General features: G+C 39.4%; 1 protein-coding gene across 1 annotated transcript in view; it reads right to left on the bottom strand.

Moving 5' to 3' along the window:
* The window catches only part of LOC105387732 (rootletin), a 73,740-nt gene that overhangs the window by 55,955 nt on the left and 1,747 nt on the right, over positions 1-16,038 (bottom strand). The gene's annotated exons all lie outside the window — the stretch shown is intronic.

Raw genomic sequence — 16,038 nt, 5'->3', positions numbered from 1 at the left:
TAACTTTCCTCTTGTGTTTCAATTCGAAAAGAAAATGTCGGGCCGATTTGAATTCCAAATTCATTTTAGCAACACTACGATCACGAACTTTAAATTAATTAAACTTTAAAGCTTTTGACTAAACAATTTTAATGATTCGTCACACTTAATAACAAAATTCAAGCACTAGGTATAGTAGCGGCTCAATAGGTAACAATTACAACATAAACGCAGTGTGTATGGTTAAAGTAAAATGGTGAAAATGCGGTGGTTTCCAGGCCACAAGTAGGGCACCCGCAAGCTTCCGTAGGGCGGGCGGGCTATCGGGCTAGCCATCTAATTACCTACACAGCCTAGGTACACTTATTACACCGCGAATTGCGTTCACTAGGGGCACTAGGACCGGTTGAGTAGAGCCGTCTCGCTTTAGCACTGAATAAATCATAAACCTCTAGTTACAATAAAATAACAACATAAGTAACCATTCATTTTTTTCCATTCATCAATTACTTTCGTAAAAATGTAGTTTCATGGCTTTCTAGTCGACTTAACAAGAAATTGTACAAGTAAGTATCCTTAGGTACTTTTTATTTAACTACCTAGGTACTCTTCAAAGGCTACGAATACATAAAGCTGATCCGTCAGTTTATTTCAAAAATCCTTAGCTTATTAGGTATAGGGTAAGTAAGTACTTCAGTATAAATGATGTGGGTGAGGAAACGAAACTACAGACGTAACTAACCGTTGATAACTAACTAATCAAATTAATAATGAGGTAGAGATTTTATGTTTATTCTTATATTTCTTAAAGTGTAAGTACCTACCTAGTTTCGTTATGTTAAAATATCACAGTCTAAGGAACAGTGTATACTTACGGACTTAATTACTTTATACGTTTACGACTTCTTTAACCACCGTTGCCTAGCAACGTAATCAGATAATTATGTTATCAACATAACGCAGCTTTAACACTGTACTTAGGTACATATTTCTCAAATATTTACATATTCAATTCACAATTCTGTATCACCACACTGTGTAACAATAACATTCAACTTACAAACAGATAAAACCATTCGACACAAGTTCATAAAACCTTGGTAATCCAGGGGATGACTATCGCACAAGCTATAAACACTAAAGAACATTAATTACTGAATCCTACCTACCTCTTACCGATAATAAACAACAGATACTTACGTTACGCAGTCAAACATATTCCTTTGAAACACTTCACCATATTTTTCTATTTTAAGAGTTTTTAGCCTTTGTTTGGCTTGTTGCTTAGGTACCTACTAAAATATTAACAGAAGTGGTAGTTTAGGGTGGCGTGTAGGTAGCAACGCTTCGCTTCACTGCTCACCCCTGCCAAACCACGTGGTCGGTGTTTAGATAGTCATACTTTATCAGTAGATTATGATATTGATTTTTATGATTCATCATCCATCACTTACTTTTTTAAACTTTGAGTTAAGGGTGTTGTGTTAAATAAATTTTGTTTCACAATTTTTTCTTTCCCAGTAGGTGCTCGTTGTAGGTAGCTATAGGTACTTATTTAGGTAAACTAAATATACAAGACACACTACAAAACAATTTTTGAAGTGACCACGATGGTATTTCTATACATAGGTATCTACTTAATAATATATAGTTTCCGGCAACTTGCACGGCCTCGAAGTACCTATACCTACCAATGTGGTTCTACCTTTTTTGGCATAAGATTTTTTTGCCTTATCTCGTATTGCATAGTAACGTTTGGTCAAAGTCTCGTTACGCCGAAAATCGTATGGCATAAATCTCGTTTAGTAAAAAGTTATTTCGCATAACATTGTTTAGCCTAATAATGGTATGGCCAAATCTTGAATAGCCTAATAATGCTATGGCATAGGTTTATACAAAGTAATAATATTCGTTTGGCTTTAACTTTGACGGAGCGTCTCCCTACATAGCGCAAACTGGTGCCTTGTATTGTTTCCGCTGATTGGAAAACGCTCCGCTTTGGTTTTGATGAACATGTGCACCTAACATGTTCCTCCTCGCTTTGCTCGTCGTCGCACCTATTTTTAGGTTTCGATCTCATGGGGTTTGTAATAATTATATTGGTCGTTAACTTTCGATTTTTTGATCATACAATATCGTCATTTTCGGGATGTAGGAGAAAAATACCACAATTTGTACATTTACTACATACTTAATATATTATTTATTAAGATAACATAAGGAGAAACAAGATTATACATAGGTATAGACGAACATAAATTTGAGCAAACGAAACTTAGGTGTTTAAAGATTGTGCCTAAAGAGTTTTAGACGAAACGAGCCTTATGCCACATAAGTCTTGGCAAAGTGATGGTTCGGCCAAAAAAGTTTAGACCATACGAGTTATGCGAAATGAGTTTTGGTCAATAAAGATTATGCGAGATGAGCGGAACCCTACCAATGTGCGTATGGACGTCCTTAAATAAATTAATGAGATAAAGGCCATTGTTGAGTTTATTTTGTTCAAAAACAGCTTGGATGCTGCACTTCTTATCATTGACGTTGTTATTCATTCATTTGGTTCGCAAACGATATTTTAATAAAAAGATAGTAAATTAATAAGCTTTTAGCTTGGGAGGTCTTGCTAGAATTTTGTTCAATATAAGTACATAATATATTCTACTTATGTATAAATATATAGTTTCTTAGCTTTGAAACATCATTTATTTAGTAGTGAATCATTATAATTTATTATTTTATGCTATAGCAAGTACCTATTTATAGTAGGAAAAATTATGGAGAAATGTATAATTAATCAAATAGGTAATTCCTAACTCTAAAACTAACTACCTAATATAAAATTAAAATTAAACTAAAAAGAAGATGCTGGCCAGATCGCTGCCACTGTCGGGTAGGGTACCCAAGACGCTGGCCGCGTTACCTCGCTGTATGGCGATGCTTATCCTTTGAGCGAGGTACGAGCCAGCCCTAGGGTCCCTTGTGACTTCTTTGAGCCTGCTGCCAATTTCTTTTACCAGCCGACGCGCCTCCGGTCCCCACGGCCCTAGGGTTTCGACTCCGGAAGGCACAAACATGTACCCCTCTCCTAGGGATGCATATTTGCGGCCTTTCATCGTTTCCGCCCGCCCGGCCGCAGCGCCAGCCTCTGTGGAGGTAGATGGAAGATGGGACGGTGCTAGTGTGTCCACGCATGTTGCGTCCCACACCAGCAGCCGGCCCCTCTTCCATGGCACTAGACTCATGCCGTCGGGTCTCTTGCCATCGTCCCGCATGATCCCGCTTGGCTCTAAGGTAGCGGGAACGTTTGCACTGGCAAGGGCCCGGCGGATGGTATCATTAAGTGCGGCATGGCGCGCTATGCGCCCGGCACTGCGGCCACACGATAGGCCGTGGTGGCCGCGGCGGTCGGCATGTTCCCCACAGCGGCAGCGATGGGGCTCATTCGTTTGAAGCCCTAACCTCAAGCTGATGGCCAATGCCAGAGTTGTTCTATCCAGCAGCGTGCCTAGATTTGCCGAAGGGTAGGCACTCAGCCAATATCCCGACTGTGGAGAGCTAGAGGCCAGGAGACGAGCTCGGTCCGCTGGATCGGTTGTGGTCTCCAGTAGGTCTTTTTCTTTTTTGGCACATAGTGGCCCGTCCCATAGCCTCTGTGACGTCGTGTCTGTCGGGATATCTTGCCCGGGACCAGCAGCGTTCAGCCACGCATTTTTGGCCTCCGTCAGACACGGCACCTCTAAATCACCAAGTGATGGAGTTATAATTCTTCCAAAGAGGTCCCGTACGTGTACTGGATACGGAGGACAAAAATGCGGGCAGTGCTACGTCAGAGGCTTTGCGTATCCCAATGCCACCGTAGCGTACAGGTAGGGTGGCTTGGGTCCAGCCTCGGTCATCTATGCGGCAATTTAGAATTTCGGTTAGGGAACGTCTAATAATTTCATCTAAATATGTCAGTTGAAGTGGGAACTTCCATAGATTGGAGCATCTCAACACGTATGTTAATTTTGGCACGAACAAACAAAACTTCAAAATGTGCATCGCCATGTGTGGGTTGATATCACACATGCGGGTGTATGATTCCTCGAATTTCTTAATTTGGTCCTGGACGTAGCCGGGGATGGATTCGTCCAAGATGGGGGCACCTAGGAGGCGCAGATCGTCTCCATTGACAATTTTGATATTAGGGGCCAGGACGTTGAATTTGTTAGTAATATCGTTTTTTTCTGTGTCTGAAAGGGAATTGTTAAGGTAGAGTTCACATTTTCCAAAATTTAGTTCTAAGCCAATTGTACTGAAATTTTGAATAACCGAATTTAGGTCTTGCAGCACTGTGGTAGCATCGCCCCCTAGGGTCCCGTCGTCGAGGTACCATACATTGAATTTTGAATTTAGATTCGAAATATGTGGATGGATGCCCAGGCTGAATATTGCTGGTCCCAATGGGTCGCTCTGCTGACAGCCTGTGGCAGAAAGGATGTGGTGGTTTTTGTATGAGAGCTTTGATGGTTTGCTATAACATTGCCACAGATAATTATATATTGGGTTTGCGTGGGTACGGATTTCTGTCAGCAGGGCGCTTCTATCGATGGAGTTGAATGCATTTTTAACGTCCACCTTCAGCAGCACCTGAAAATTTCCCTCGGTGATAAAGGTTCGGGCAGCGTGTACCGCCGCTTCACAGCCTCCTTTAGTCCCGAAGCCGAGCTGAATTGGCTCGAACTTCTTAGATAGCTCCGGGAGCATTTTACGGCAGCAGATTTTGGAGGCCGTACGGCGGATGGTGTTCCCTACGGCGATCGGTCTGATGCCGCCGTCTTTCTTGATGAGTGCGATCAGGTTGGCTCCGTACAGGATGTCGGTAATCTCCTCGCAGACGGAGCCGGACAGCATCAGGCCGACCAGCCTGGTCAGGTCCGCCAGCAGGGCCTCGCCTGCCGCCCCCGTGGACCCGCAGAGGAGGTCCTTTAGGTGTTGGGGTGATAAGCTATCTAAACCACCGGCTGATCCATTCTTGAAAGATAGTACAGCAGCAAGGACCTCGTCAGACGTGACCACAGGGGTGCACTCGGAGCCATCCGGGGTATCGGGGAGCTGTGAAGTAGCTGTTGGAGGTGGGTGTTAGGACAGGAGGGCTGAGTACGTATCCGCCGTGTCTGGTGCGAGTACATTGCTCGAGAATAGGAGGTCAGCGGCTCCCTTTGTGTCGCCATCGTTCAGTTTTGTTTCGATTTTTTTCGTCTTGTTCTCAGGTTTTTTGTTTTTGTTAACTGTGAATTTACGGTTATTAAAATTTTGTGGTGAGAATGAGCCAGAGACGCAGTTGTTTTTTATTTTTTGCGTAAGAGAGCCACCGACCTCCTTTCCTCTTTCTACGTGGAGGGCGTAGTAGGGGAAGGTCAGCAGGCGCTCCCAGCTGCTCCTGTCATTTTTGTTAACTACTTCACGTATGTGAGAGGAGAGGGCGCTGGCGACGGTGTTCCGGGCACCTCTCGGGATCCTTTTGACCACCGGCACCGACGTTTTTTTCCCACATAGGTCCTCCCAAAAGTTTGGCGAAGGTGATGATGACGCTGGGTTGGTGGTGGGTGGAGCGTGACTCCCGGGTTTATGGCACCTGCCGATATGGATCTTTAAACCCCTCTCCCCTCTGAAGTAACGCGGCTGGGAGCAGTGAGGGCACCTGGTTGAGCCCCCTTGCGAGGCTGGCGCCCCAGAATCTGGCAGGCTGCTGGATACGCCATCTGTTGGCATTTGTTGCCGAGTAAACCAGGCCAAAATAACAGATATAAAAAACTAGATATATCTACAACTTAAAAATAATAAAATAACAAATATAAATAGCTAGGTATATCTACTGCTAAAATAAAAAAAATAAAAACACACACAGGGCACAGAGTTCAGAAAGTGGGTATTGTTCATCACTGTTGGTGAGCACTGGGCGAGGCCGATCATCTCACTTGTTCAAGCAGTTCATATGGTAGTTTGCCTGGCCCTCTCTTTGATTTGGTTACCGGCACTCAGCTCATGCCGGCAACTGCCCGCTGGTCGCTAGCAGCGCTGCCGGGCGTGGCACGCGGCGCAGGGGCTTTTAATCGAAGTCAGAGGCCTTCCCTCCTCGACCATTGTTGGTGTTCGAAGTCCTCGACTTTGTGTTGGTACTGATTATGGCCAAAGTATTGAATTGAATAACTGTAATTTATGATTATTGGGGCTTCTATTTTATATATAGTTGTACGTATTTTCTGTTTGTAAACACAAAAATGAAATTTAGTAGTTAACTAAGTACCTTCTATTAAATTGCATTAAGTATATGATCTACCTACACCTATCTAAGCTTATCTTCTAAGTATAATGAGAGATATTTACAACCAATAAGAAGGTTTTTTATCTTTATAGTTAGTTTTAAGAAAGTCACCAGTTAGTCACGAGTCAAGCATGACAGCTGCAAATGAATTTTGATACTTTTTTAAATAATGGTAGCGAGTTTAGAACAATATTTGAGTTAACTACGGATGAAATAACCGGCCCTTCCCAATCGTTATGTTCCTCTTTCAAGACTGCTAATCGTGGATGGAAGTACATAGCCGTTCCGTCTTATTCCAGTTTTTCGTGAAAATTTTGATTATCGCTGCATGAGACTAACTGTGACAGAGTATTGCGGCGCTTCTTGGAAGCTATGACCATTTGATATATTTTTTTTAATTGGGTTGATATAATTTTATAATTTGATAAAATGATTGATATAAGTATTAATTACTGAGGTAAGTTAAAGAGTAATAGTTATTTTTGATGTACTTACTTAAAATTCTGTTTTTTAAGCTTTGAAATCGTATGAAACGAAACTGCCAATCATCCATATTAATAGAGTGATTTAAACTCAATAATTATAGTTCAGCATCATCGCCCGAACGACTCAAATATATCGTTTATCACTATCAGCATTAGCAGCACGTTGCTAATAGAAAATTACATAAACATTAACTAAAATATCACAATGAATTGACGCATGCGCCGTGTGACGCGATACTATACTATACTAGTTGTACAGGGGTGCTCATGTGAGGCCCGGAGGCACACTTGCAACTACGGAATATCTACAAGGTGACAGAATACGTTGGCTTCTGTAAACTCCTTCCAAAGACGTTAGACGGCCGAAGCGGTTAGACTATGGGAGAGACCTTGTAAAACATTTTATGGGCCAGTACTTCTAAAAGCCATGCAAGTGTATTAGTGGCTACCCATAACGATGCTTCTCTCTTTACGTGGGTACTTACAGTAAAATAAGACATAGTAGAACATTTTTTTTTCAGGTCATGAGCAAACTATTGCTACCTATGTACTACCTACCCCTTTTGCAAAAGCCACCTATAATGTCTGTACCTAGTTACTTGAATTTTATGAGTTATAGTAGGTAGTTATAATTTTTATAACGTTATACGTTATATTAATATGTTTTAAGTGATTAGAATTTGAGAGCCCCTGGTTTTTACAATCAATAGGCCATTGACTTCAATGTATCTTATCTTCTTCATATTTATTTGTTATTAATTGCTAACTTAAAATTTAAGTTAGTGGCTTCTATGTAGCAATAATAATTGTGTCTATCCATACATTCCTGCCAAGTAAATACTTTCGTCATAGACTCATGTTCATGTATTCGACCTATCTATATATCTATGACATGAGTAAAAACGTGTTGCGAAAAGAGGGTGTCTCGCTTGCGAGTCCCCCTGACTCTGACTACCCCTTCGCGGGGATTACACTCGCGAGCATAAGCATGTATACTTATTGTCTATGGCATGTATTAACTAATAATATTAATTAGGTCGTATCTGCATGACCCCACTCTACAGTTCCACCTTAACTTCGAAATGCTTGGCAAATAAATCGAACCGTACAATCAGTTTAGGCAAAACTGATTCAATGGCTACAGAAAAGTTTTCGACGGTAATTCGTTAACGAACAAAGTTTAGGTTTGACACTAATGAGGATAACTTCCCCGCCACGCGAACCGAGCCAGCCGAAGGGTTAAAAACTTCCTTCTTGGTGTAGGTATTGTTATCGATAGATCACAAGCTTTATAAAGCTTGATCATACTACTTCTTCTTCTTCAGGTCCCATCTACTATCGTAGGTCGGCTATCATTATGGCCACTTGGGCCCGGGAAGTCGCAGCTCGGAATAGCTCTATGGTGGACATATTGAACCATTCGGCGAGATTCTGTAGCCAGTGGGTTCTTCTACGGCCAGGTTTTCTTTTGCCCTGTATTTTCCCTTGCAATATGAGTTGCAGGAGGGCATATTTGTCATTGCGCATTATATGGCCTAAGTATTGCAGCTTCCTTTTCTTAATTGTGTTTAAGAGTTCTAGCCTTTTGTGCATCCTTTGCAGTACCGTTTCATTTTTTACTCTATTCGTCCATGATATTTTCAGCATTCTTATGTATATCCACATTTCGAAGGCTTCTAACCGTTTACATAAGGTCTTGGTCAGTGTCCAAGCTTCTACTCCGTACAAAAGTATGGAAAAAATGTAGATCATACTACAGTCGTCGAAATATAACTAATAGGCCCGTTTGGACAGCTACAAAATGTATGGGATGACAGCTGGTATCAAATCAAAATCATGAAAAATCTAAACAATAAGTAGTTAACTTTTGGTGCTTCTTTTTTCTTTCGACCGTTAAATAATAAACCAGATTACCTATGTGTCTTTTTATGTATTTCATCAAGTATATCAAGAATAAATAGCAAATTTGTGTAGCTGTCCAAAAGGGCCTATTATATTTCGACGTCTGTAAGAATTTTTCGCTGGTCGTCATGTCCTTATCAGCACTGGGACGCGTCGATCAATGATCACAACATAGCTTATAATTTATGATACTTTCTTATCCTTACCTAATTTTCTGTACCTAACTACCTACCTACCGCAGTACCAAAATACCCAATAGGCTCAACCAGAGCTGTATCATAACAATATCTTATTGATGTACAAACCGATGGAATACGAATAGTTCATTAGATATACATTTCCTCGCTTCGTGACCATCTCGCATGTCTTGTCGCGAACTTCCCACTCGTAATAAATAACGTTTTATGTCACGTGTCACGGCAGCCATTTTGAAATCGCCGGGAGCGGTAAAAATGGGAAGGCTCGGCCGACTCGTCTTCCTATCGATTGTGCCAACTGGTGCCTGCCTCCGATCTCGATTCGGCAATCCGCGGTGCGCGGGCTACTCTATCTTGACGAAACCAACGAACGAGAGCTGTCATGCTATCGGTCTGTCTAGTACCACAGGTGTTTAGGTTTTATCATCTCATACAAAGTGGCGCTTATAGCGGAAACTATCATGAAGCTTTGACAGATAATGTAACTGTATGCAAATAACAAACATTTTTCGTTTTCCTAAATTGCAAAATTCTTGCTAGAGGCTCAAGAGCCTTGGTTAGGGCAGCAGCGCTCCAAAACTTCGTTTTACGTAAGCTAAAGCGACCCCCGAATCAGGGATCGCGTTCTCGATTATAGGGCATCGGGTAACTAATGGTTGCTGCCGGGTTCCGATACGAATGCTGGTGTTTAGTTTGTGAGTAGTTAGTAGTCTTGATTGTAGACCGCGGCAAAGTTATTGCGAAATTGATTTGTACAATAGCTTCTCCATTGTTGTATTTGGCAATAGGGAAGTTGATACTCTAGGTTATCTACAGCAATAAGTAATCTCCATTTTAGTAAATGTAGTGACAATTACTAATATTTTCTTTTAAAATTTGCTCGCTAGTCCTACCGCTGTAGGGTAAGTATACAAAAATATAGGTATGTACTATATAGGCACCTTGTGCATGCTACGACGACTGTGCGAGGGTCCGACGAGGGGTGAAGTCGTTGACAGAGATTGAAGTCTTGTCAAACTTAAGCAAGGAACCCTAAAATGATGAATTACCTTAGCTCACCAAATAGGTACCTATCTAACGTTCTACCTTTTCATACTTTATACCCTGTAATCCAGTAATGAAAAACCCAAATTTGTTTCCAATTTCGTAAAACGAGTTCTATTATCGAACTTTGTATTTAGCCTTTATTAAAATATTTGGTGGCTCACGAACGCAGCAAACAGTGAGGAGTTATGTAAATTGACTAGCATTTACGCAAGAATTTTGATTTTACTGATCACGCACAGCTCAGCTATCGGGCACGGCAACGATATCAAATGTTCGTAATGGAATAGAAATGATCAGGATTTTGCGAAACTGGATATATACAAAGTATACCTAACTTATTTACATACATAAGCATTTTTCTATGTTGGGATATACTCGTAAGTTTCTACCCAGAGATGGACATCGTTATCAGTGCAGGGCAAATTAGGTAAGTATGTTTAAGGGAATAATTTATCCTAGCTCCAAGATTAAAAATTTACTAAGTGACTTGCATTAGTGGAGATGGACGGGTGTCGTTATGACTGCAGGGAAAATTAAGTACGTTAACAATAATTTATACATATTATCTCTAAGATTAAAATTTAGCCTTAGATACTTGCAATAAATCTATAAGTAATTGTTAATGGGTAACAGATGGTCACTTGTCTAAGCCGTAAGTTATAGTCATAATAAATATAAACTATTACAGGCTGAAATTTTCAGCTACCACTTGATCAAATTTCAATCAATCTTTCCTATGTAGGAAATACGCAGTAAGCATAAAGACGATTTTGCAATCCAAACAATATTAAATAATATTTTTAATCTATTCTATTTATACACCGCTGGGCAGATAGTCAGGTCACCATTATCGTAATGTAACATCGTAAACGATAGAAACTTGTTTTGCTCAATATCAATTTAATTGGTCTGAGATTGATAGAGTAATTAGACAAACAAACAACACATGAAAGTCATGTTGAAAACGGTTTTATCGAGGAATTGCATTTGACAGTAAAAGCACTTACGCTTACGTCTGTACCTACTTCTTTGTGTAGTAGAGAAAATAGAAGTAACATAACTAAAAGAGTATTTTTGCGTCCTAAGATTATACTGCAACAGTGCGGTAAAGTATAAATACTTATAGTGATATTGATATTAGGGATTAAATAAATAAATAATAAATCATGTACCTACTTACTATAAAAACTAGAACATCTCAAAACAAGGTTTTCATGGTGGCATAATTAATGAAGTGGTCCTGTTTGGTGTGCAATGCCTACGACGCGCTACGCGCCTGCTACGACACATTCGTAGCAAGCTGCGTAGCACTTCCACTTCAGGTACAGTCGACACCAGAATTTATATCATAGAGGCGGTCCCTAGTCCGTGCAAGACGGCCGAATGGCGTAGTGGTTAGTGACCCTGACTACTGAGCCGAAGGTCCCGGGTTCGATTCCCGGCTGGGGCAAATATTTGTTTACAGATATTTGTACTCGGGTCTTGGGTGTTGATATTTATATTTAGTATCTATCTATCTATGTATTTGTGTAGATATATCAGCTGTCCGACACCCATAACACAGGTTCTGCCTAGCTTGGGGTCGGATGGCCGTGTGTGAGATGTCCCCACATATTATAAATTATTATTATAAGAATAACATTAAATTAAGAAAACAATCGTTTACATAATGTTAAGTGTTAATGCAGTTGACTGTACCTAAAGTATCACGTCGCAAACGCGTGCGCATCGAATGCAATCCATTATTACTGGTTGTAATTAACTGATTAAGATAACGTACTCTTAAGGATTTTTTCAAAATAATTATATTATACCTACTCAATCTATTTTTTTTCTAGCCGGGTAATTCTTAAATGTAGTGCCTCAGCAATGTCCTAGGCATTGCTCATCCAGCCATAGTTAGTAAGTTATCAAAAATAATGGTTGTGGCTTAAGCGGGGATCACCTCCTTAAGCAGAGTACAGTCCAAAGTGGTTCAAGTATGAAAATTCAAAGGTGAAAAATCATAACTCTCTGATTCTATGTTTTACTTGTTGTAACCGGCACTCCTCTGTAATCTAGGCGCTACCATCATCACATGTCTTTATTGTTCCTGCCAAGTTTATGTCAGAGGTGCTAATTATCACTTCAAGCTATACTTAACAACAGTATCACCAGGAAATAGCTACGAATCGCGAGATAAATCCCAGGTATGGCATCACCGAGACAACGCCCCTAATTACGCCTCCTCACTGGGCTAATCAGATTGTACCCAATAATTATTGGTGCGCCAACCAGCCAATTAACCTCCGGCGCCGGTCGCTTATCATAGGTCAGTTCCGTGAGCCGCAAGGCCATTGGTGATAATTGTGGGCACGGGGCTGCGTCGTGGAGGTGCGAGCGGCGGTCGAATGGGGCATAGTGATGTTTGGTGCTGCAGTTTAAAATCGCTGGTTAGGAAGGTAGTTAGTTAGTTACTATAATTAGTGTGGTGGACTTATCCCCTTATTCATAAAAAAGTTAGACGCTTTAGCTATTGAACTGTTCTGTCACTCTCTGACAGAGAACAACTTGTTATAACAAGCCTATAACATAACCTTTAACCCTTCCTTCATTGGCAGAGAGACCCGTGCCCCAACAGTGGGGACGGGTTGCGATGATGAAATACATTTTAACTCTATTTGCTGTACCTATCTAAACCATTGCATAGCGCCATGTAAAATCAGTCAGATCAGTTTTAATTTTGGTCTACCAACGTAATTAATTCCACTCTTATTTTACTACTTTCTTAATTACTGCCACCTTAGAGAGGTGCTGGCTGATTATAATGTTTGAAAGATAGATACGAGTACCTACCTATGACACAGTAGGTACTGTAATAGCAGAGGACTATTCTTTCAGCAGTAGAATAAATAATTATATAATCGCTATAGTTATTATAGCTGCTAACGGTAAGCGTCCACCTTTCGGCAACGTACGGAACGGACGTAACCTAATCAGTACTATTTGTATAGAAATTCACACAAACGTGTGTCCACTTCATCGGCATTGCCAATTTTATTTTGTATTATTCGATATCTTCGTTAAATAATACGCAATCACTACAGAGAAGAGAGAATATTACATATCCCGCATCCGTGTGATGCCAGACAGGATTAAAGTTCACAACGATAATTATTTATTATGTGATCAACAACATTGACTAATTAGGTAGTTACTTTAATTAGTGTTTAACTTGCGTCTGTTTGTTAATAATAAAGTGATTTATTTCGTCTAGACACTGGCTAGATCACCTGCTGTCGACGTGAGGGGTCAACGCTTTTAGATATTTAAGTCGAAGTAACTAGGTCAGTTATCAAGGAGTCAGGTTATTAAGTTAATTGTATACTGTATGTTACACAATGTCTGGATAATGGCTACCTGTGGGATATAAAAGACATGCTGTCACTGACTAAAAACATAACTACAGAGAGTGACAACATGTCTTTTAGCATTATCCAGATATTGTATAACAGGCCCTAAGTATAACAAGTTCCAATAAAGTTGTAAGCTAGATTAATTGAATACCCTAGTCCGCGTTGCTCTATGGCCGTAATAATGTAATTTTCTATGAAACTCGCAAGCTATAGAGAAAACTTAGTTTAACCATTGTTGAGTTAGGTCGTGGATTATTTTATCTATTTAGTAAGTACTTACTTTTTTATGTAAATTTGTCATGCAAAGCGTATTTAAATGTATTCCCGTATATCCTCCGATAGTGTGCAATCAGAGACGGAGAGGAAATGCACCCGACGGATCGCCCACGACTTTCTACTCCACTAATATTTGCACCCATTTTAGACTGTAACTCAATGGGTTAGGAAACATTTTTGAGGATGAATATTATCGAAAAATATGCTGCACTTAAATAAAAACAGAGAGCAGTCAACTCGATTCAGGGGGTCACTCTATTTGACGAAAAACCAAGTTTCCGAGCGCTTCTGCGCGAGCCACGACTCTATCGTAAGTTCATTAATTTCATTACACCATACGTAAATCTGGTGAAGTAATCAATCATGCATGTCGCATTATTTAAACATGCGAATTATAGTTATTTTCGGTTTTATATAAACTAAGTACACATACATACATATGTATAAGTAGGTGATACTGATAATTGATAATATATAAAATACGATAAGAAAGCAGTAGAGTCTATGATCGATTTACGAGTATGACCATTAATTTGTCGGTGAACCTTTGTGAGAAGGAGTTTTCCTGTAGTATTTCCGGTATGAAAAGTATGTACTTATCTATGTTTGTAGGTATCCAAGGATTAGTTTTCTTCATATACTTAAAATTTCATGAAAAGTTGTTTTCAAAACGACACAAATTTAATACTGAAAATATTGCGTGTTTGCAATACAAATCGCATATTGTGTTTTCGGATAAACTTAAGTAAAAAGTTATAAACACGGAAGGGCCAACAAAACAAATAAAAATCATTCTGATTTACAGTCTGGGCGAGTGGAGTCACGTAGACTACTGTGGACCGGACGGCTTATCGGACGGAATATTTTAAATTACATTGACATAATAATGAATTTTTATCGACTTGAAATACTATGACTGGAAAATACCGGTAATAATGTTATGCATATAGGAATCATTTAATATTTACTGTTTATTTTGAGTTTTGAAATCCTTTAGGATTGTCAACATTCCTAAGTGGGTATGTATAACGTGGTATAACTTAGTACTGCCCACATCAAGTAAAAAGATTTATTAATTTCTTAGATAACTGTAGACATTGTAGTTGTATCTAAGTCGACCTTTTAATGTTTATGTACTAGAGACAACAAAGTTAACGAACTGCGCATTTGGCGGGAAATTCCGTGCCGAAAGAACATTAAAATAAAACTTGCAGAATGTTTCGAATGTTTGTATATTCTGGGGCAATTTTGCGCCCCATCCTTCCTTGTGGAGCACAGGTATTTCATTTTATTTTACAACGCCATTAAAATAAGCAACAAAAACTATCTGACCTAAATTTTAGCTGTTTAGGCGGTGTGAAAATTGCCATATTCTTAAATTATGATGTGGTAGATAAACACGGAAAGAATTGCACCTGTACACTGCAATTTTTCAGGAAATGCTTATTACTTAGGAACTGAGACAGGACAGTTAGAAAAAAAATTGTTTTAATTCCCGAACTAGAACTCATGTAGAGGTAGAAAAGTATTTTTAATGGACGATTACGGGCTGATGATGTTGAACAAGGATAATTATGTGTATCCAAAATTATTAGGTATTCATTATTAATAACATTTACGATTCGACTATACTGCATGCACACTGGACATTTTGTCAACCTACGCACATCTAGACAATAATTGCAATTTTATTGGATAAGGACTTAAATTATATTATTTCACTGCGGAAAGATAAAGTTATCATGTTTATCATTATCTGAGTAGGTCATATATGTCTCGTGTTGTTAGTAAATAAGTAATATTCGCAGGTTACAATGTAGGTAGGCGAGGTACCTAATGTAGGTTGTTCATAACAAAAACATTGCGAATTAGTATTATCTGTAATGTTGGCAATTTTATTTTAAATTAATGAATTTTTATACCGTGTTCTTACTCGTAAGTACATATCGTTAATTCATTTGAATGGTTATAGGTAATAAATATTATTTGGATTAAAGTTATTTAAGTATCTTATTTATAGCGTAAGCAAGCATGTCTAATGATCAGCATTTGGTACGAGTATAGAAGGAAGGATAATGCAAACACATATTTATAAGTAGGTACCACACAGCATTGTAGGTATTTATAATCGCTATGGGTACTTAAAGTTAAGCGCCCACCTATCGGTATGGTACTTATAGGACCAAACGGATTTTCATAAATGTATGGAGTAACCGCGTCGGCAATGCCGATGAAGTGGACGCACTTGTGATGAATTTCTACAGTTTGTTGTTTTTCGGACCCGATAAATGATTCGGTGATTCTACGAGTACTTTCATCGAGAAAACCCCCATATGTCAATGCCAATCGCAATATTCTAGAAATGCCGGCCATTTTAAAGTTGCTGTTAACTTTTTTTGTGCAGTTGTGGATATTTTTATTGGATAGAGATGACTTTTTGCGGATAAAAG

This window comes from Plutella xylostella, chromosome 6 (genome assembly GCF_932276165.1).
Source record: "Plutella xylostella chromosome 6, ilPluXylo3.1, whole genome shotgun sequence".
In the NCBI taxonomy this organism is placed as follows: domain Eukaryota; kingdom Metazoa; phylum Arthropoda; class Insecta; order Lepidoptera; family Plutellidae; genus Plutella; species Plutella xylostella.
The sequence above is the reverse complement of the archived record's forward strand: the minus strand, read 5'-3'. Positions and strand labels throughout refer to the sequence as shown.